The 22,075-nt window shown below is 33.1% G+C and overlaps 1 protein-coding gene and 1 long non-coding RNA gene across 3 annotated transcripts in view; one reads left to right on the top strand and one right to left on the bottom strand.

The window, feature by feature from the left end:
* Positions 1-20,003, bottom strand: part of LOC146996990 (uncharacterized) — a 65,398-nt gene extending 45,395 nt beyond the window's left edge. The window contains exon 1 of the long non-coding RNA XR_015041850.1: positions 19,789-20,003. This is a non-coding gene — a long non-coding RNA (uncharacterized LOC146996990). The remainder of the gene's footprint in view (positions 1-19,788) is intronic.
* LOC118181882 (zwei Ig domain protein zig-8-like) overlaps positions 1-22,075 on the top strand; it is a 762,563-nt gene that overhangs the window by 508,235 nt on the left and 232,253 nt on the right. The window lies entirely within an intron of this gene.

The following is a 22,075-nucleotide window of genomic DNA, read 5'->3' as shown; positions in this document are numbered from 1 at the left end:
TTCTTTAATCTCCTAGATACAGTGTGTGACGGCCCGAGCATCAAATGCTAAATGGAAAATCAATGACGTATTACAATGACTCAATTTTCCGACATAAAATTGAATTATTGTAATACGGCATTATAGTCGTCAGAAATAAAAGTATTTTAACGCGGTATTTTTAATATAATTTTGTTAAGGTAATATTTTCTCCTTCCTCTCTGCATGCCTTTGAGGTGTAACAGTAGCACATTCGAGAGGTCCAGGTTCGAGTCCCAGCGAGGACATTGCTCATTTTTCCTGACCTCTGCTTCTAAAAACCCTAATGATTTTACAGTATCCTCTTTATCGTTTGCACACAGCAAAGCCGAGTCTAGAATATCAAGATAAATTAACACGTTGACTTCGGCCTGACCCATCGGTGGGTCATACTTGATTGTTCCAAGGGCCGGTATGACTTACCGATGGGTCACGTTTGTATATCAAAAAATACTAAAATATTCTTGTATATCAAAAAATACAATTATTATATTACATATTTTGCTACTTCTACGTTGCCCGTGGAAATCGAGGGATGCGCAGCGAGAGGGTTAAAATTGTCTTTTGCATGTACAATTGCAATTAGTAAAATTGTAGAGTATCATTTAATTTTTAAGCCGTTATTTTTAAATACCACTCGTTTCAATTCTCATTTCATTTCCTCGCCAGAATTCAAGTTTCCACCGCGCGTGATATTCAAATTAAGTAGAAGAACAGAAGTATTTGAGGGAAGATATTTGGAGGGAAAATGATAGAGCAAAGTCCGCATGTCATGAGGTGGTTCTGCCATCATTTAGTTGTCTTTTGTGCCTCTATTTCATAGTCTCAGATATAAACGCGAAGATTCGTATTAAAGTGCAATGCTAGAAATCAAAAATTTTAATTTATCTATTGCTTACTTTTGAAAAAGTAAGATCTCTAAATTAATGAAAGCATATTATTTAGCAGGAATATTCTTTCTGCAGTTAAAAAAAGTTCAACAGTTATTTGTTTCATATTAAATGGTTCTGACCTGATCGTTGCTAATTTTAGGTGACATTTGCTTATATTGTGATCTTTTACGCAAAAATTCTTCTTCTTCTTTTTTTAGTAAAGTATTTTTTTTTCTCATTCTCCACTTCAGTTACGTATATTAGTGCCTTACCCCCAAAATAGAAAAGAAATATAATGATTGTTTATTATAATTAAAAAACTTTTATAAATGTTTATTTTTTATCGCATAATTATTACAAGAAATTAAGAAATTTATTTTGCTCAACTTAAATTAATGTACATATATTTATCTCAATGTTAAAAAAATATTATAAATTATGGTATTGTTATGATAATTATTATATTAAAACTGATTGTAATTAAAATTATAGAAAAGAATATAACATTTGATAATTATAATGGCAATTACTAAACAATGTGATTTATTACATTTTATAAAATTTTGTGTAGCAAATTTAAGCTTTGAAAACATTCACATTTTTACCAATATATAAATAAGTATATACTAAATGTGCAAAATTAAACACAATTGAAATCAAACAGTTAACTACAAATGAAGATTAGCATATTATGCGAGATTGCTTAAAAGCAGTTTTCTCCCTCATTAAATATGTATTGTTTGAATGTATTAAAAATAAAGAGGGAAAAAATAAGAACAGAAAATCCCTACTGCATTATTCATATTCCATCCACCCTATTTCATTAATAAATAGCTCCGAAAGGCGAATACATGTTTGTGGATAAACTGTATCTGGATAACGCGTACGGATGGCAGTAGGGAGGTTCGGTGTTCGAATCCCGGGGAGGGAATTGCACATCTTTCATGTTTGCTGCTTTAGAAAACATATTTTAAAATGTGTATACATTTCTGTTGTGAATTCTATAAAAATGCTTCTTTGATTGCCGTATCTAATTCATAGATGTATACAAAATCTTTTAAAGATGTAAAACGCCGCGCATACAACAATATCGCCCTTATATGCTCTGACTTACGCTGTCTAAAATTCAGAGAAAGCATTTTATTCGTGAAAAGAATTGCTTGTGATTAGCATCACGAAGCCTGAGCGAAAAAGATCACCTTTCATTTCCTTCCTCTGCCCAAATCGATCATTAAATGTCATTTAAACATTATTATCTTCATTTTTTATTTGTTAGTAAATTGACCACACTTAAAACCGCACATCATTTCATTATTTTTTCCACCTTCTTTGTGTTAAATATAGCGGACATTGATGTGATAAGGAGCCTCATTTCCTTTTATTATTTACATGCATCATTAAGCAATCGGTAGTTTGTTTTTTTTTTTTTTTGTTTTTTTTTTTTTTTTTTCCCACTGTATTTTAGTACCTATCTCAGACTTGAAAATTAAATATATCTCTGACGATCTTATATGTTCCTTTTTATGATGAACGAGGAAAATGCTTTCTTGACGAGAGACCTTTTGTTTTATTCTTACGTGTATTTAAAAAGTATTATTCTTATGTGCATTTAAAAAGCGTTAAAGTGAACTGATATTTCGTACACCCGTTCAGAACAATTGAGGCAATGGCATATTATATTTGAAAAAATTAAATAATGAAGAATCTTTATAAATGTATGCATGTTTCTCGCATTGCAATAAAACAACGGTACCTAGAGCCATCCAATTTTGAAATGTCGTAATCCTACCGCGAATATGAGCATCTGAAAGCCGCCCAAATTTGGAATTTGTGTTATTATCGATTTCATGTTTTGTAAAACTTTAACGAATTTTTGATTAACCAACTCAACGATTTAAAAGCGAGCAATGGCAACACTCTACCGGGGAGGGGGACCTTTTTATCTCCAACGCGAGGAACTGTGTATCGGAAATTCTAAAGATATGCTTCTTTTAAAATTATTTTTCGACATAGCTGTTGAACTGATTTATTATAATGAAGTGCAAAGAATATGATATTTAATAAATAAAGGTAACACACAAAACGTTAAATAAACGCCCCTTTAGACGTAATTCAAAATCTGAAATCTTTCAATTTTTTTTTTTTTTTCAATCTTTTGCTTTTCAGTGTTTTATTGTGTTATTTTCCCTTCCTATATACTGTGGATTCAGACACTTAACACTTCGTCTGATGATGATTTGTCTTCACGCATACTGTCTCTGTATTTCAGTGGGTTTGGTTTTTAAATTTTAAGTTCATTCCAGTTTCTTTATTTATTATTTTATGCTGACTGAAACATTACAAAGTGACAGGTACAGGTTACGGAGGACGGGGACGCCTGGTGTTTAACATAGGTAAACAGGCGTATGTCCCGCGCCCTCCACTATCTAGAAACAGCAACTCCCTGGAATTACAAACTGACACACTGACTGAAAGCTAAGTGTTAAGTTCGAAACCCTAAGTTTTTGAATGTACCGCCCGTTGTATATAGTGAACCTGACCGCCTCAGCGATGGACCGGGTTCGAAGTGGCTGAGTGAAGGGTAAACTCGGGTCAGGGCATGGTTATAACTATCCTGTTCCTTCACAGAAGGCAAGGGTGGCCACCTATTAGATGCTTCCATAATGAAATGACTACCATTTCCGGCTCCTGTGGTGACGCAAGGCTAATGGCTATTAAATAAAGCGTCCGACCATGGCTTATGAATCGCTCCTGAACGACTATTACCGTTTATGTAAAAAACAACAACTTTATTATCAGCAGTAGTAAATATCATGTGTGTAGTATTGTAATAAAGAACAAAACTTATCCAATTACAAGATTTATTGAAAAACTAATGAAATGTTCCAGTGGAAAATAATTAAAATTCGCTTACGAGATTGATCAACAGAGGGCCGAAAGTAAATTATTTAATCTTGCCTCTGGAGTACATTCCACGAAATGGCGCAGCAGGCCTAATAATTTTAGTTTCCATATTAATGTTATTATGGAGCTGTTTAGTTAAGAACTCCTTGGTTTTTAAAAACCATAAATTTTAAAAACAGTATTTGCTTTTATGAAAAGCTGAGCAGTAATTAATTTAACTACAAAACAAAAGACACACATTTTGAACTCGCATGGAAAAATAACGTTCACAGAATATCGGAACTTAAAGCGATTTAAAACACAAAACCTTTACCCATGCGTTTGTTGCAATGAAAATTTGGCATTAAGGACGGGAGATATTCTGATTTTTCAACGCATGTGTTGTTTCTTCATAAGGTTTCGTAGTAAAGTTTCTCTGAAGAGAGTTACTTGCTTTAAAGAAACATTCACTGGTGGAATTAGGCTTTATTAGTTAAGACCAGAGTACAGAAATTTGTTTTAAATATTTAGTGTTTGAATGGTATGAAAAATTTGCAACAAATGTTATTTGTTTCTATAAACCTATTTTAGAATTTTAAGTTGTATTATTTATGATAGCAAAGTACCGCCTGATTTTTATATGTCTTATAAAGTATTTCGTCCGCCTTTTTAGAGTGTTTTCCTGGTGTGGTGGTCTGCACGCTGGGCGCGTATTCCAGAGGTCTGTGGTTCGATCCCTGGTGAAGGCGTTGCTCATTTCTCACTTCTCCTGCTTCCAAAAAATACCTAATGTCTCTACAGTCTTAGAGGAGGCCCTTTGGGGGATATTTTAAGCAAGGTCAGCTCTAATTTGAGCTCGAGATGGAGATAATTGTACACAACTGCTCACTGCAAGCCTGCTCAATAACGGGTTAGGTTATTCAATTAAGTCAAAGCCTCAAGGGCTATCTGTCTAAGGGTGGAATGCCTTCGTGGAGGACTTTCTAAGGCAAACTGGCTCGTATACACGTTACACATGGGGAAAACCACGAAAACGTCCATGCGGCCAGCCCGTTCGCAGGATTCGAACCACGGACCGAACTACCAGTGCTCAGCGATTTTACAGTTCGGCCGCTGAGAGCCGTATATGTAACAAACTACTAATTTTAGGTGGCATGAAAGGTTTGACTCTTTTGGAATATTAAATTGCATCTTTTCTCGTAGGAATCTGTAAGCAGCAGGTGAGAGATTGTAAATTGCAGAAAGTCTTTCATGATAGAAGAGGATATCATTCTGTCGCTCTAATACGTTATGAAAATTATACCTACTTTGCCTGAAAAAAAGAAAGAAAAAATTCTAGGTTTTACCTCCTCTCACTATAATAATGAACACAGTTCTTAGTACTGTTTCAGCGACCGTATGAAAATTTCAGATTTAGCTTACTAGTGTCGCATAAAACATTTACAGGTTACTGATGGCAGAGAAAGAATCTAGTAGATATTTAACATTATTTAAAGATACTGTTTAACTTCTCTTGTGAGTATTTCACCTTGATTTTTTGTTATCATTTACTTTATTTTGCTAACTGAAGTATTGCGCTGCCTCAGTAGTGCTGTCAGCCTTTTCCTAAATTTTTGTTGCAACATTCTTAAGTTCATTGATAAATTTACATGCACTTCATATTCCTCTAGATTCATTTATCGATAAGAACTCGCATATACTTATGTCGTATCATTTATTGTTATTAAAACTGCTTATTCGTCGCTAATACTTCAAAAACAATGAAATGTTAAACTTCCTGATACACTAAATTTAATAAAAATGTTGTTCAGAATTTGAGTTTAAAGTTCTACTTCTAAAGTAAGTCTTTATTTTGTAGCATTTCTGCATTCAAATGTGAATAAATTAATATTTAATCTTGGTACAAACCAAGTAAAATCTCTTTATTCTACTTCATGAAAACCATAAAATAATAAAAAGATGAAATATGCGCAAGTTTTGGATTCAGAATAATTTTCTCTTTATCCTTTCTAAATTAACTCCGCGATACATAAAAAATAAAATTCGATCAATTGAGAAAGCATAATTTCTTTATACTTGAGCATGTCCATAAAAAATCAATAAGAACAGCTGTCGGTATTCTTCTTTAAACACGTTGAAAGTATTTCCAAAACTATAAAAGCGAAAAATATTTCTTAATTTTCTTCCATATGACCCTTACAGGAATTATTGAAGCATCTCGGAGTATCTTTTTGTCTTATTATTGTTGCCATTATTTCCTAAGTAGTTTGAATAAGAAATTTAAAAAAAAAAAAAAAATTCTACAGGATCTATCGGCATAAAAAGTGTAATTGCCAGATGTTTTCTTCAGATTCGGATGGCTTAGCTAAAACAGTTTTTCTTTTTTTCAATGTTTCACTGACTGAGCTTTAGTAAACTAGCATCCGATTTTAAATAATTATGTAAATTCTTATTTTAATGGTGAAATTAAATTATAATGATTATTATTCTCTTTTAAATATATGTCAGAATCAATTTTGCTCACAAATGTGTATCATAAATTAAAATATAGTTAATTTCTGTTGGTTTAAATGATTAAAATTATTATTCATTATTGTTTACTACTAATTAGTAAATAATTCATAATTAACAGATAATCATGAACTTTCATAATTATCATTCATAATAAGTCTGGAGCTAATCACAATTAATCACAATATCCATTTTTTGCATTTAACCCGTTCACGACGGGAATCTCTCTTACCGAAGCGTTGTCTTGGGACGGCGCGTTAACCGGATGCGTCGTCTTGGGACGGCGCGTTAACCGGATGCGTCGTCTTGTGGGGACGGGCAATTCGCACCGCTAAGCCTAACTTTGGAAAAAATCCCTATGCATTAAATTTTTCATCCAATTGTTCCAATTTTCGGTACATTATGAGAAGAACATTCAGGCAGTTGTCAGAATTAATTTTAAAGCTTTAGTTTTATATTTTCCTTAAAAATTTTATAAAATACTCATTCTAGAATAATATAATTTTCCCCTTATCCCACAAATAAATATATATGGAAAAATATCCAAATGATCGCAGATTTTATTTAACACAATACATAATTAAAATTTAAAAATATTAAAACTGTCTTTCATAAAAATTCAACGTGCAAGCAATGAAAAGGAAGCAATAATTCAAAACAGAGACAGTGTATGATATTCTTTGAAACGTGTGTACGCAAAGTCCAACGTTGCATATGTCACAGGAATGGAATATTCTGCTGCTATTTTACTCAGCAAATTTGACTCATTTAGCATTTATGTATGTTGCTCTAAGGTCAGATAGTGCTTTCGTTTTGCTATTATATATATATATATATATATATATATATATATATATATATATTAAAAAAAATCTGAAATGTTTCAGATTTTAAATTACGTCCAAAGGGGCGTTTTTTAACATTTTGTGTGTTACCTTTCTTTATTAAATATCATGTTCCTCGCACTTAAACCATAAGATCCAGTGCAACAGCAATATCGCAAAATAGTTTTAAAACGAGCATATCTTTGGAATTTCCGATACAGAGACTCACGCGCTGGAGATAAAAATGTTTTTTTCTGCACAACGTTGCCATTGCTCGCTTTGAAATCCTTGAGTTTGTTAATCAAAAATTCGTCAAAGTTTTAAAAAATAGGAAATCGATCATAAAACAAATTTCAAATTTGGTCTTCCACATGCTCATATTCGTTGGAGGTTTACGTTATTCAAAATTCGATGACTCTATGTACCGTTGTTTTATCACAATACGAGAAATATACATACATTTATGCAGATTTTTCATTATTTAATTTCTTCAAATATAATGCAGGACTCACATTTGTGGCATTTTGTGGCAACAGTCTGAAAAGTGAACCGACATTTATGAGTTCGACGCAAAATGCCAAAACGAAACTAATAGTCCTTCGGGATTCAAATCCCTTTGGACTAAAAAAAAAAAAAAAAAAAAAAAAAAAAAACCTTTTGCTAAGCGATACAAAATGTTCGTCTCAATACCGGAAAACTCAGAGTAATAAAAATTCTCAATGATAGAACATCTAAAAATAAGAAAAATTAACAAATTAAATTAAAAAGTATTCCAGACCATGGAGAACATGTTCATTTGTTTATATAAAATGACGCAGTAAGAGCCATTACATTACTCAACACTAACGAATTAACATTTGTGTATATTCTACGTTTAGATACTACTTTCGTTTGCCATTAAGAAAATACGTTTTGCTGACGATTACTACTAATTAGTAAATAATCCATAATTAACATATAATCATAAACATTCATAATAAGTCTGGAGCTAACTACAATATCCATTTGTTGCATTTAAACGACCGAAAAAATATTTGTCCAGTGATTTCCAAAATAAATTACGATAAGGTATTCCTTGTATCCTCTCAAATGCCTAAATAATTTCTTTCGCGTTGAGAAAGTACAAAATTTATAAATTAAAAAAACAAAACAAAACAAAAAAAGAACTGTAAGCTCCTATATTTTACATTACGCTCAAAAATTCATATTTTTAACGTTTTCTGTGTTACCTTTATTTATTAAATATCATGTTCTTCGTACTTAAACCAAACAAAATTCAATTCAACAGCAGTATCCCAAAATATTAAAAAACAAAACTTCTTTAGATTTTCTTACATGGTCTAGCGCGCTGGAGATAAAAATGTATTTTTCTGCACAGCGCTGCCACTGCTCGAATTAATATAGTTGAGTTTGTTAATAAAAAATTCTTTAAAGTTTTACAAAATGTGAAATAGATTTTAAAACAAATTCGAAATTCCGGCTTCCAGGTACCCAAGTTCAAATGGAGGATTACGTAATTCAAAATTTGGTGGCTCTAGCTAGTGTCGTTTTTTCACAATGCGAGAAACGCACATACATCCATGCAGATTTTTAATTATTTAATTTATTTAAATATAATATAGGGCGATAATATTTGGTGGCAACATCTGACTTTTAGATGATTCAGCGCAAAACGCCGTTTCGTTAGCGCTTCTGGGTTAACGTTCCTGTGGGCTAAAAATGATCTTGATCACAATATGTGTATCTAAAAATAACTACTAAAATTATATCTTCGTATGCAACGGCATACATAATTTTTCATTATTTTAATTACGATTTATATTTTATTTACAATACGATTTATTAATTACATACATCTACTTTTAACATGTCCCTTGCTGATAGACTGAAAGAACAAATATTGCGCCTAAATTTATTCTAATATATATATCAATACATGACAGAGTAAATTGTTAATGACTAGAAATAGAAAATAGATAGAAATGTAATCGATATTAGAGTTGGATTTTGCAAATTATAATAGAAGATTCTTTAATTCTAAATATTCTAAACTTCGGAGTTTTTTGTCTCAAACAGCTTGCATGTCTAGTGAAATTTTATTCAACATTGCACAAATACCTCTTGAGGTGAGCTCAGACTACCTTAATCTCTGTAAAGCATTACTTTTGAACAATTGCACAATCACTAAATGAACATTTTGAAGAATTAAAATATAAAGAAGTCTACTCTAGAAACTTATGCATAAAAAGCGATTTACCACGTTATCGCAAAAGCAAATAATAGCATCCCACAAACACAATATGATACCTACGTTTTTTCAAGACACTGACCAGTGCGAATGATTTCCGAGCTGAGGTGAAAGACTAAACGGAATAGTGTCATTCTTATTAGAACATCTAATCGCCCATCAGCACGAAGGGACCAAACCAGCAGAACAAACAGACAGCTTAAAATCAGAAAAAGAATCATAATCAGAGAAAGATGCATTCACTAGAATTAAATACAATAGCAAGTTGAAACTGACGAGCCAAAACATTACGTCATCCCCATATTTTTCAATGAACTCGCCTGGATGACGTGGAGGGCAAGTCCTTAAGTTTTAATGGTATCTAACTCCTGGAGAAGATAACGAATCATTCGTGGGCTTTCTTTTGCGAGTGATGTGAAAGGTGCTGATGACTGTGAAACCAGCAGTGGACAGGAAGGAGTTGGACATCCACACGTCATCAGAGGAAAAGGACGTCTCGCTTGGTGCAGAAAACCCGGCTCAAACAATAGCTCAGCTGACAGCCCGATACAATGCAGATCCAAGTGCAAGTGTTTCGGACCATACAATTTAGAGAAAAATATTGGATACGGGACTGCACAGTAGCCGTTCCACTCGTGTGCCTTTGTTGACCAAGAGTCATTGTCGACTATGCCTTGCTCTTTTCAGGGTACGCTATCTTCCAAGCGAACAGTTGCTTCTCTACTGTACAACAGACCTGTGTACCAATGTACACAGGCTGGTGGTGGCAGTATTATACTTTGAGGGACGTTCTGATTGCGGCTCTGGGACCTTAGTTGTGGTAGAACAGACTATGAAATCTGACATGGCGTCTGTCTTCCCAACTGAAAATGGAATCTTTCAGCAGCACAACACACCATGTCACAAGGCTGGAATAGTGTTGGAGTGGTTCGAGGAGCAAAGCGTAAATTACAGTTAATGACCTGGCCACCTTACTGCGGTATATTAGACCGATAGAACACATTTGGGACGTCATGGGGCGATAGCTCAGAGCTCAAACACTACCATTTCGGAATATCGCAAATTTGTGTGACTGCTGCTTAGATATTTGGTATAACCTGTATCCACTCATACGTGCAGAACCACTACACCACGAAGGCACGCTAGGAAAGCGGGAGGAATACCCTATAACTTGATAATTAACATTTATAACATTCTCATTTATTTCGGATACAGATACATAAATTCTTTCTTTATATTTAACAAACTGGCACCTCTTTCTGGGAGAAAACAGGACATGCATTTATTAATAAATGCTGCATATAATTAATGCTGCAGTTATTAATAATGGCGCGAACTGGAATTCTTTTTTCTACTGAATTAAAAACCTATAGTATTGTAATAATGCATTTTTTCTCCGTATCAAAAGTTAACGAGATTAATTTGTATGAGAACTTTCTGCATTACTGTTTATAATTCCGTCACTAAATGCTTCCGTTTGGCCCACCAGCGGCCGAGCGGTAAAGTCCCTGAACACTGGTAGTTCGATCCAAGTTTCGAATCCCGCAAACGGGCTGGCTACATGGGCGTTTTTGTCGTTTTCCCATGTGTCACGTGTTACTACGAGCCACGAAGGTCCTCCACGAAGGCATTCATCGCTTCCGTGTAGCGCCTTAGGACGGAACACGTAAGCAATAAAAATGCTTCCGTTTTACTTTGTTTAACTGTTGATCGAGACGTCATTGCTGGGTAGACGATGGATTAACAAATCATGTTTTTTTAGTTTAAATTAACATAATATTCAAAGTTTTGTTCTCTTTACTGCACTCCTCAACTTCCCCTCGCATTTCCTTGCCAGTATGTAAATTTTAAGTTAAGTGAAGTGAGTGTTTAAACGGTGAACCTTCGAATTTATTCAGAGCGTGTTTTCGTTAACCAGCGCACGTTTCGTTTCTGATCTTGCTGTTACGCTAATATGCTCCTTGGCCATTTCGAATAACCGTCACGTCTGTTAGGTTTGTTGAGTGAACCTAAGATAGCGATACTTTGACGTGCTAATCCAGTACTATTCGTTTTAAACTTGAATTTGATTGTGTAATAACGTTTAAGTTCCACCGCAAGTTGTCGGTGTTATTGTAAATCACGAAGTACGTGGCTTTCTGTTAACAGATGGAATTAATAAATGGTTATTTTCACCTTTCTTGTTGGTAATTTACTTCTGTGCTGGTAATTGACTTCAGGCCTGTGCGATAATTCGCCAGGTTCATTTGTAGGATCTAGATTAGTTTATGTGACTCAAAAAGGCTAGATCTTATAAACTTAGAATTACATTTTGCGATTAAATGTTCCTTGCTCAGACATTTAAACACTATTTATTTTTGACAGTTTTATATCTTTGATTTGGATTTAGTTTAAAAATGGGTCACACTTGATTATTATATAATTTTACATATCACGCAAGTCGGACCACTGTTGGTTTTAACAATCGGAACTTTTGATTTTGAATATTTTTCTAATTTCATTTATGTTTAATTTCTATGCATTTTGTTATCTATTTCGGCTCAAGAGCCAGTGTACTATGTTTCTGTAATTCTAAACTAAATGTGAGGACAGTATAAAAAAGAACACTGGCAACTCTGTTAATGATTAGTTACTATGTTTAGTACTACAGCATGTTGCCTTAGCCGAAACCAGTAGCTTTCTGACAGTTTCACGCGTTGTATTCTAAATCAGCAGTGTTGATGAAACCCTGGATTAGAATTAATTAACGCTATGTAACCGTGAATAATGATCAACTGTTTGCGTCCAAGGACACACACATTTTTGTAACTCTTCGCCTTTTCTAATATACGGCTATGATGAAACTTCACGAATAAGGGCTAATTAAATATGCAACTGTTTCTTTATATGTTTATTTAATCCAAAAAGTGTACGTAGATTGTACCAGAATTTTGAAATGCATATATTTTATATTATTTAAGCCCTGATATAGTGTTAGTGTAATTGATAATAAAAAAATGAAGCAATAAAAACTTGAATTTCATGATAGAAGGAAATGATATGGAATGCAACTAAAATTTCTTCATTAGACAAAAGTCTATTTAGCCAGTTTATGAACATCAGTACAAATTTGTTATATATTTAATTTCTTATTTTCATTTGTTCGCCTTTGTAACAATAAAACTCTTAATATGCAGCCTGGAGCAGATAAAATTGAGATGTGTTTCTGAGGATAAAATTTAAAATCCTTTTACATTTCGAAATAGGTAGTACATGAAGAAGCGCGCTTGCTTCTCAGAATCTCTTGTTAAAAACATGATATATTATGTATTTTGTAACGTTCGATTATAATAGCGAAGCTAATAATGTTCACTATGCATCATAAATGATACGTTTATCCAGACTCTTGTGATGAAATGTATTGTCGAGACTCTTGTGATGAAATGTATTGTCGAGACTCTTGTGATGGAATGTATTGTCCACATATATCTACAACCATAATTTTTCATACGGTAAAGATTTACTGGGTGTAGAGTAAAGAGTTTTCCAAAATATGTGCTTTATCTTTCTTTTAGAGTTTTGCCATGATTTCTTTTTATTGCGCTTGTGAATTCATTTTAAACCGTGCTACTAAAATATGCAAAACACTTGCGAAAGGCATTTACCAAACACAGAGTGAGCACTCTTAAGTTTTATTTGTTGGCAACAATTTAAAGTGATTCGCCGATTATAGTGAAACGCCACAAAATGCCGTTTTGAGACTAATACCCCATTGAGTTAAAAAAACAGCTTAGTTATTCATATTTTCTATTACCGAATGGATTGTTTTTCCATTGAAATATATCAGAATTTTTTAACAAAATTCTTAATTATAATCAACTATTTCTTTGTAATCGCTGTTTAAAAGTAATTTTCAAATAAAATCTGCGTAAGTTAATACGGATGGTTCTGAAAATAAGCAATCAAATGAAACAGTAGAAATTAAATTTATCAATTATCTACTTAAAATTATAACTGGCATTACACTTTCCTTTCATTTGTGAAAAATATATACGTATAATTTTGAAGCCCAATTATAAAGCTCTGTTTGCTTTAAAACTCATCAGAGTATAATCTTTCAGCTTCAAAAGTTAAATGCGCTGGAGGAAAATGTAGATTTCTGGAATTTCCGCTCCATTACCGTTAAACGTCTTCATAACAATGGGAAATAAGATTGCAGGTAATGCGCCACTTGATGAAACTTTCCAAGTATGTTATTGCGAAGCTTAAAACAGCCATTTACTTTTGTCACAGAGAGGAAATTTTTCAACATTTTAAATTTAATAAATATAAAACTATTTTTCGTTACCTTGTCCATTCGTATAGGTAATTCGAGAAATGTGAGCATTTGTTTTAAATATTTTACTCAGACAGATTTATGTATTTTTCAAAAAATATATTTTATTTTTATTTAAAATGTAACTTTAAATCTATGTGGATGAAAATGAAGGCTTGTCGTTTATATAGATTACAGTTTAATTCCGATCTTTACGAAACTTGCAAACTTGGCCTTCAAAACAAGGTGAAGGCTACTGTTTATATACAATTTCTTAAAAAAAGCAGCCCATATTGTCCGCACTCTTTGTATACATAAATTTTACGCTAATGTAACCAACGTTTGATTAAAAACTCGGCTATTTTAAAGCTTTGCGTTGCCACTCATCAAAGCATACTAAATTATATTATTTTAATTTGTCTCGAATTTAATAAGCAAACTGCACTACTCGACTATTAAGGGGACTCGTACAAAACCCATAAAATGTTCGAATAGGTGACTATTGCAAGAATTGGGATAACTTATTTATTTTAAAAGCAATTACTTCCAACTTTTTACAACTGACTACATAATACAGCTGCTTTCTGAAATAGTTATCAGAAAGTTTGTGTTGCCACAAATATTTTTATTATTTAATCCGCTTTGTAACAACATTTTTCGCCATGTTTCCAACTTGCGCGCACAGTTTAAAACATTCTGTTTCATAATTTAATTCCATATTTAATATATAGCTTTTATAACATTTGGAAACTACTGTGAACCTAAAATTCAAAAAATTTCATGTTAAATTTTTATTTTATTTTAAGTTTATGAAATGTATTTTATTAACAAATTTTTTAATGTTTTCGTCCATAAAGTTTTTCAGTATTAAAATATTCATCGGATTTTTAGTTCAGTTAGAAAATAGTGCCCATATAAAGAATACCATCAAATATCCAGTATGTACCATTAGCCATTTTTAAGATATCATGCGCGCAAGGTGGAAACATGGCGAAGTATTTTGTCACAAAGAGGATTAAATTGCAAAAATATTTGTGGCAACACAAACTTTCTGGTTACTATTTTACAAAGCAGCCATATTATGTAGTCAGCTGTAAAAAGTTGGAAGTAATTGCTTTTAAAATAAATAAAATATCCCAATTCTTGCAACAGTCACGTATTCGAATATCATGACGGATTTAAGGTGTATGAGTCCCTTAAGATAAATGTGTTGCCATGACCAAATTAAAAAAAAAAAAAAAAAAAAAAAAAAAAAAACTACTAAGAACGTTAAACACGACTAATGCAAACCACATCTAAAGAGAAAGCTAAAATGGAGATCTCTCAGTGCACGCTCAACTAACACCTCGCAGCAACGGCCGTCGAGATGTTTCTATTACTTTCTGCTTCCCAAATTGGTAGAAAGCAATATGAGGTCGAATTGCGGTTGCAGCTAATAAAGTGATCAATTACATTTATTCAGGTACAATGCTTATTACGGTGACAAAAGGACCGGACCAAAATTCCACCAAATGGTCGAACGTTTGGCGATTTCTCGCCTAATTTGTCAACAAAATAAGTCTCCAAAACCGTTGCATCTCGCCCAGTTACCGAGTATTAAATTTACTCAGTATTAAATGGACTTGCCCCTGTATTTTAACATTTCGGGCATAGCTTATCTCTTGAATTTGTTTTCGGGTTACGTTACACAGAAAAGTACAACAATTTCACATGCGGTGAAAAAAAGGACTGAGAACCAAAACATGGTTCGAAGGCTTGCGTCTTATTTCCCTCAATGCCTTTCGTTTTACCAAGAACTGACGTCGATTGATTTTTGCGAACTTCAATTAGAAATGAACCATAATACGACAATAGATTTGAATAACTACTTGAGAGAGGTGTGTGCAAATAGTTTGATGTCTCTAAAAGAAGTAAAATGTATGGAGCCAACAAAATCGTACAAACAGACAAAAGTCTTTTCACAAGACGGCAAACAACGTTAGACGTATTCTTCAGGAACAGTGGGTATTTAGGAGTTTATGCTGGGAAAGCAAAGAATGTTTTCTGGTCGCCGTTCCTGATCGTTGCGACATTGACTCCCATTCAAGAAAACATCGTGGATGGTAACATTATATTTTCGGACTGCCGTAAAAAAGGATATAAGCAAAAACTAAGAAATGCTGGGTATGAAGATTTCACTGTGAATCACAGCTATAATTTTGTAGACGTGGAGCGATTGTGGGGCAGTGCTAAAGGGAGAAATAAACGTCAGAGGTTCACTGCTCGCCACATTAGTTATATTTAATCAAATTTATGTGGCGTGGACTATATTCAAAAACTCAATTTTTCTGCAATATTGAATGATATTCGTAATTTTATGCCACCTTTTTAGACTGTGTTTCGTTATTTTTTATTTATGTGTAGAATATTCTAAGTTACATAATTAAAAAGACAAATTTACTTTCTTTAAGAAATTTTAAAAAAGTTAATTTTTTTGTATTCTTTTAAACTCTATAGGACCGGAATAGTACCTAAGAAAAAGAGATATTTAGGAAAAATAAAACCAAATTCAATTGACATTTAAAGTTTTGAGAGCTTATTTTTTTTAAAAAAACTACTCGTGTGACTTTTACAAAACTTGGCACTGTGTCACAATTTGAGTCTTACAATCGAAATATGGGAAACAAAATCGGTATGTCATTTCAGAAAATATCCGATTTTGTGTCAAAATACCTTGTTAGAATAATGTTATTTGTAAATCCAATGTATATTCAAAGTACCTATTTCCAGACATGAAAAATCCAAGTTCAGTTTCTTCAACTGGCGCGGTAACATGGGAGATATACAGGGTGTTTATAAAGTCCCGGACCCATTTTGATGTTTAATAACTCATAAAATAATGAAGATATAAACAAACTTACGGAATTTATGGATGGAATAACTTATATATTTCCCTTTTCAGGTTTGAATATCTTTACTTTTTTAAATATCGTCTGCGCGTGTTTAATTTCAGATAATTTCATTTTCCAGTCTAAAATATCTGTACTTTTCTAAATATCGTCTGCTTATTAATTGCATTTTTCTCTCTTTTGTTAAATTAAGACTGCATGCATACAAAGTTCAAATTGTACAAGTTTTGGACCGGATGATAGGCCTAGGACGATGGCCTTTGCAACAGATATGCTAAGGAGGCCAGAAGATGACGCTGAATTTCTGAAGCGCATAATGTTCTCCGACGAAGCATCCTTTCATCTTTCTGGCATAGTTAATCGCCAAAATGGGCGCATATGAGGATCTGAAAACCTCCATGAATACCGTGAGGCACAAAGGGATTCCCCAAAAGTGAATGCGTGGTGTGGACTAATGCACGACCGAGTCATTGGACCTTTCTTTTTTTACAGAAAAGACGGTCTCATCAGTCGTATACTTAGACATGTTCGAAAATTTTGTATTTTCACAACTAGAAGAGCTTCAGCCACATGTCTTTTTGCAACAAGATGGTGCACCACCTCATTGGGGTACCATCGTTCGTATAGTTCTTTGAATGACCATTTTACAGGATAGATGGATTGGGCGAGGAGGTCCAATTCTTTGGCCACCCAGATCACCTGATATAATGTCGCTGGACTTTTTCCTTTGGGGACTTGTAAAAGACAACGTTTACAGGAGGAGAGTCGAACATGGATGACCTAAAAGCCAGAATTACAACCGCAATAGCCTCTGTGGATGCCGACATGCTTGCCGGTACCTGGCGTGAAATTGAATATCGACTTGATATTCTCCTTGCGACGAAGGGGGCACACGAGGAAGTTCATTGACAAGGGTCATGAAACTTTTTGAGTCTATCTAACTATTTATGTTATTAATTTTAATCTATCTTTATTATTTTATGAGTTATCAAACATCAAAATGGGTCCGGGACTTTATAAACACCATGTATATCTGCCCTTTCCAATCTTTTGCGAGGTTTTCATCTCTATATATTTCGCTTTAATTTTTGATTTGCAAACGTATGAAATGTTTTTTTTTTACCGTGTTTGGCATTATTTCGGTTTAAAATAAAATGATTATGTTTATTAAATATAGGAAAATCTAGCGTTATAAATTTGCAGATATATGCAATTCAGACGCATAATTACAGCGGATGTTATAAATATGTGTCTCGTAAAATTATACTATTATTTGACTATGAGGATGAAGCATTTTATTTTTTGTTCGTATTCATAAAATAATTAATATTTCATTGATTTTCAGAGATTATAAGAAAGAAAGCTTATTTGTTTTCGTCTTTCTTTCGTTCTGATTATATTCGTCAGAGTAGAGATATCACAGTCAAAATAACAAATGGCATTAATTCTTAAACTTAAAAGAAAGTGAGTGAATGTCATCAAGCTTCATGAAATTTATGAATACATAGATTCAGCCTTGCGTTACTTCAATGCAAAATATCATAAATTACTATCCAAATGTTGCAGAAACCAGTAATTATAAGGAGGCATACATATAATTTTTAAAGAGAAAAATTAATAGAGAATACACAAATCACTTTCGATTATCATGGAAAATAAAATAATTATGCAGGTAAGTAATTCTAAGTAATTATCGAAATGAGTGTGCTGTGAAGAGTCAAATACATCATTACTCACCAAGAGTTTCATTTTTCTATTTCTCTCAATTTTCCTGGTTCTACCTATTATACTATATATTTAGAAAATATTTTTTCTTTTATTTTTGCTTTTAGAAATAGTAATAAATTATATTGAGCTCCGCCGACCAAACGAGAATCTCATGCAGATGAACTTTCGCGATGGAACTCAAACTTTCCGAAGCTAATTCAAAGAAATATCGTAAATTTGACTCCGCAACCTCCCAAAAGAGCTGTAACTAAATACATTAGCAAAATAACCATGTTGTTTTTACATTAAATGAGAAAAGATGGAAATAAGCTATAAATGCTAAAGTATACAGTTTATAGCAACTTTCTTGCCAAACACATTTCCTGGCAATGGCTCATATTACAACAGGGACTCGGTTAATGTTATAGCAGCCGTTGACCGAGTCTCGTGTGCAGCATAAAGCTTCATTTAAGCATTATTGTTGCACGCGATTGGGAATGTAAATCTCTCTCCTAATCTACGGCTGTATATTTTTCATCTAAGGAAAGCTAGTGTATTAACACAGCTAACGTATATTTCAAATTTTTTTGACCAAACGGTTGCATGAGCGTATATTGTTAACGAATTTTGTACTCAGATAGGTAATTTTAGTAGAATTATAAGTATAATTGTTGTATTTTTCAGTGCAATGTGGCGCGAGACAAATTCTTAAGAGGAAGTTTTGGCGGAAGAGTAAGAATACAGGGAAGTGGCATTTAGCATACAGTTCGTATCTCGGTACTTTGGCGAGAGATCGCCAAGCTGACAACTGTTTTGGCGACTTATTTTATGGCCAGATTTGGCGACATTTTGGTCGTTCCCTGTATCAACGTAATATGTATCGAAATTGAATAAATATATTATTTGTAACCGTAATTCCGTCCTCGTATTGCTTTCCAGTTATTTCCATAAGCAGAAAGTACGAGAAATATCTCGACGGCCGGTTGAAAACTATAAAATCCCGGAGAGAGACAGCATCTGATTTCAGTTGCTTGGTAATGTTGCCAGTTGTAGCTCTGCGTGAACTGAGATAAATTCGAGCTAGCTTTCTCTTTATGTGCACTTTGCATTGCGTTGTATTTAACGTTCTTAGTAGTTTGCAATGTAACTACTGATTATACTGTGTGATACTGTGAACACCTGTACGAATATTTCTCTGGAAAAGTCCAGAGTTCTGAAATATTTCATTGGAAAAAAAATTATTAACCTATCATCGGACCTGCGTATATTCAATCTGTTACGAACCCGTACGCACACAACAGTATCTATAGATATCCAAATGAAATTCTCTAAAGAAACACAACGATTAAGCTAATATTTTGACGTAGTTCTGAGAAATGTATTTTTAACCGAGTATTACGGTGCATATTTATTCAAGTAATAACATATTCCAATGGATTTATTTGAACAGAATAATTTATGACTGACAGAATTAAATTAATTGCATCATTATACTGATTATATATTTGATATAATATTTTAGAGTATATCATATAAGTTATACCAAATATTTAAATAAAATACAAGGAGCCCATCAGCGGCAGCGGTAAAGTCGCTGAACGCTGGTAGTTCGGTCTGAGATCGAAATCCTCCGACCGAGCTGGCTGCAGGGGCGTTTCTCCCATGTGTGACGTGCATACGAGCCAATTTTCCTCAGAAAATCCTCGATGAAGGCATCCCTTTAGGCAGATAGCCCTTGAGGTTTTGCCGTAATTACATAAACCTAAAAGATAAAGTACACTTTTAAAAAAAAATTTACACAATAAACTTTCATTTAAAATGAATATCATAATTAATACGCAAGAAGAAGAAAAAATATTTTATTCTAGGGCTTAATAGGAATAAAATTATATTTACAAAACTCATCTACAATTTTATATAACGAAAATAAAAGCGTGGAGGTGCTCGTGTTATATTTAAATAAATAATGGCTTACACATTTGACAATGCAAATGAACAGATTTCGATATTTAGATGTCCCATGGTCTTATTTTCGCTATATAAAATTGTAGATGAATTCTGTAACTATAATTAATTATATTTCCATTAAACTCTAAAATAAATTATTATTGTCCTTTTAATGCATTATCATATTAATTTTAAATAAAAGCTTATTGCATGAAACCCTTTTTTTAGCTCAAAGGACGAGACACAAAATTCCGTTTCGAGTCTAAAGGCTATTAGACTCGAAACGGAATTTTGTGTCGGTTCACCGTAAACGGCGCACCACTCTTTAAGTTGTTGCTACCCAATATTTTCGCCCTGCGTTATATTTAAAGAAATTAAATAATGAAGAATCTGCATGAATCTATGTATGTTTCTCGCATTGGGAAACGGCACCTCAAGCCATCAAATTTTGAATCACCTAGTCCTCCATCCAAATATTAGGCACCTGAAAGCTCGAATTTTTAATTTAGATTTTGTTTTATTGTCTATTTCGTATTTCGTAAAACTTTAACAAATTTTTATTTAATAAACTCAACGATTTCAAAGCGAAGAGTGCCAACAGTGTACGGGAAAAAACTTTTTTATCTCCTACGCGCAGACTGTCTACCAGAATTTCTAAAGCTATTGTGTTTTAAAATATTTTGTGATTTTGCCGTTGAAAGGAATTTTATGTGGTGTAAGCCCAAGAACGTGATATGTAATAAATAAAGTGAACACATAAAACCACATAAAACGTTAATAATAAAAATGCCAAAAAAAAATTGTAAAGCCATCTGAGTAAGAAAACTGAACATTGGCATGATGAACTGAGAAAAAAAAAAATATTCTGAAGGTTTCAGATTTTAAATTACGTCCAAAGGGGCGTTTTCCTAACGTTTTGTGTGTTACCTTTATTTATTAAACATGTTCTACGTACCCAAACCATTAAATTCAGTTTAACAACAATATCGCAAATTAATTTTAAAAATCAACCTATATTTGGAATTTCCGATACAGAATCTCGCGCGTTGGGAGATAAAAATGTTTTTTTCCGTACAGTGTTGCGATTGCTCGCTTTGAAATCGTTTAGTTTTTAATCAAAAATGCGTTGAAATATTACAAAATCTGAAATCTACAATAAAACAAGTTTCATATTCAAATTAAGGCTTCCGCATGCTCATATTTTATGCAAGATTACGTCATTCAAAATTGGATGGCTCTAGGTACCGTTGTTTTGTCACAATGCGAGAAACATACATACAATTATGCAGATTCTTCATTATTGAATTTCTTAAAATATAAGACAAGGCGATAATATATGGTGGAAACGATTTGAAAGTGATACAGCCTTTTAGAGTTTTCAAAGCAAAATGGCAAAACGAAATTAATAGTCCTTCAGGGAAAATTGCCCCTTTGGACTTAAATAGTATATTGAAAGAAATCATAATATCATCACTAGAAAATTAAACGAGATCCTTGAATGAAGATCATGTTGTCTAGTTTTTCTTATTTTTATTCACATCACACACAAAAAGCATATTGATTGAAAAATCCAAGCGTAATTAATCCGAGAACAGGAAATAAAAGTAGCCTAGTAAGCAAAAAATATGTTACACCAAATTCTAAAGTCTTATTTTCATAAACATTTGCTGTAAGGTCTGCTGGGAAAAGAATTCAGACGACCGTTAATCATGCCATCTGATCACATGATCATTTTATTTTTAACATATATATCTATACCAACACTTAGCGTTGCATTGAGAATTCTACTGCTATGCTGCTTTTAAAATTTTTGTAATTTCGCTGTTGAATTGTGCATGGCGTGACTGCGAGGAAATGAGTGTAATAGCAGACTGCGAGCTCAG

Source organism: Stegodyphus dumicola, chromosome 6 (assembly GCF_044657685.1).
Source record: "Stegodyphus dumicola isolate Sdum_Otavi_A_Nest chromosome 6, ASM4465768v1".
NCBI classification, from domain to species: domain Eukaryota; kingdom Metazoa; phylum Arthropoda; class Arachnida; order Araneae; family Eresidae; genus Stegodyphus; species Stegodyphus dumicola.
This window is presented reverse-complemented; position numbering and strand designations above follow the sequence as displayed.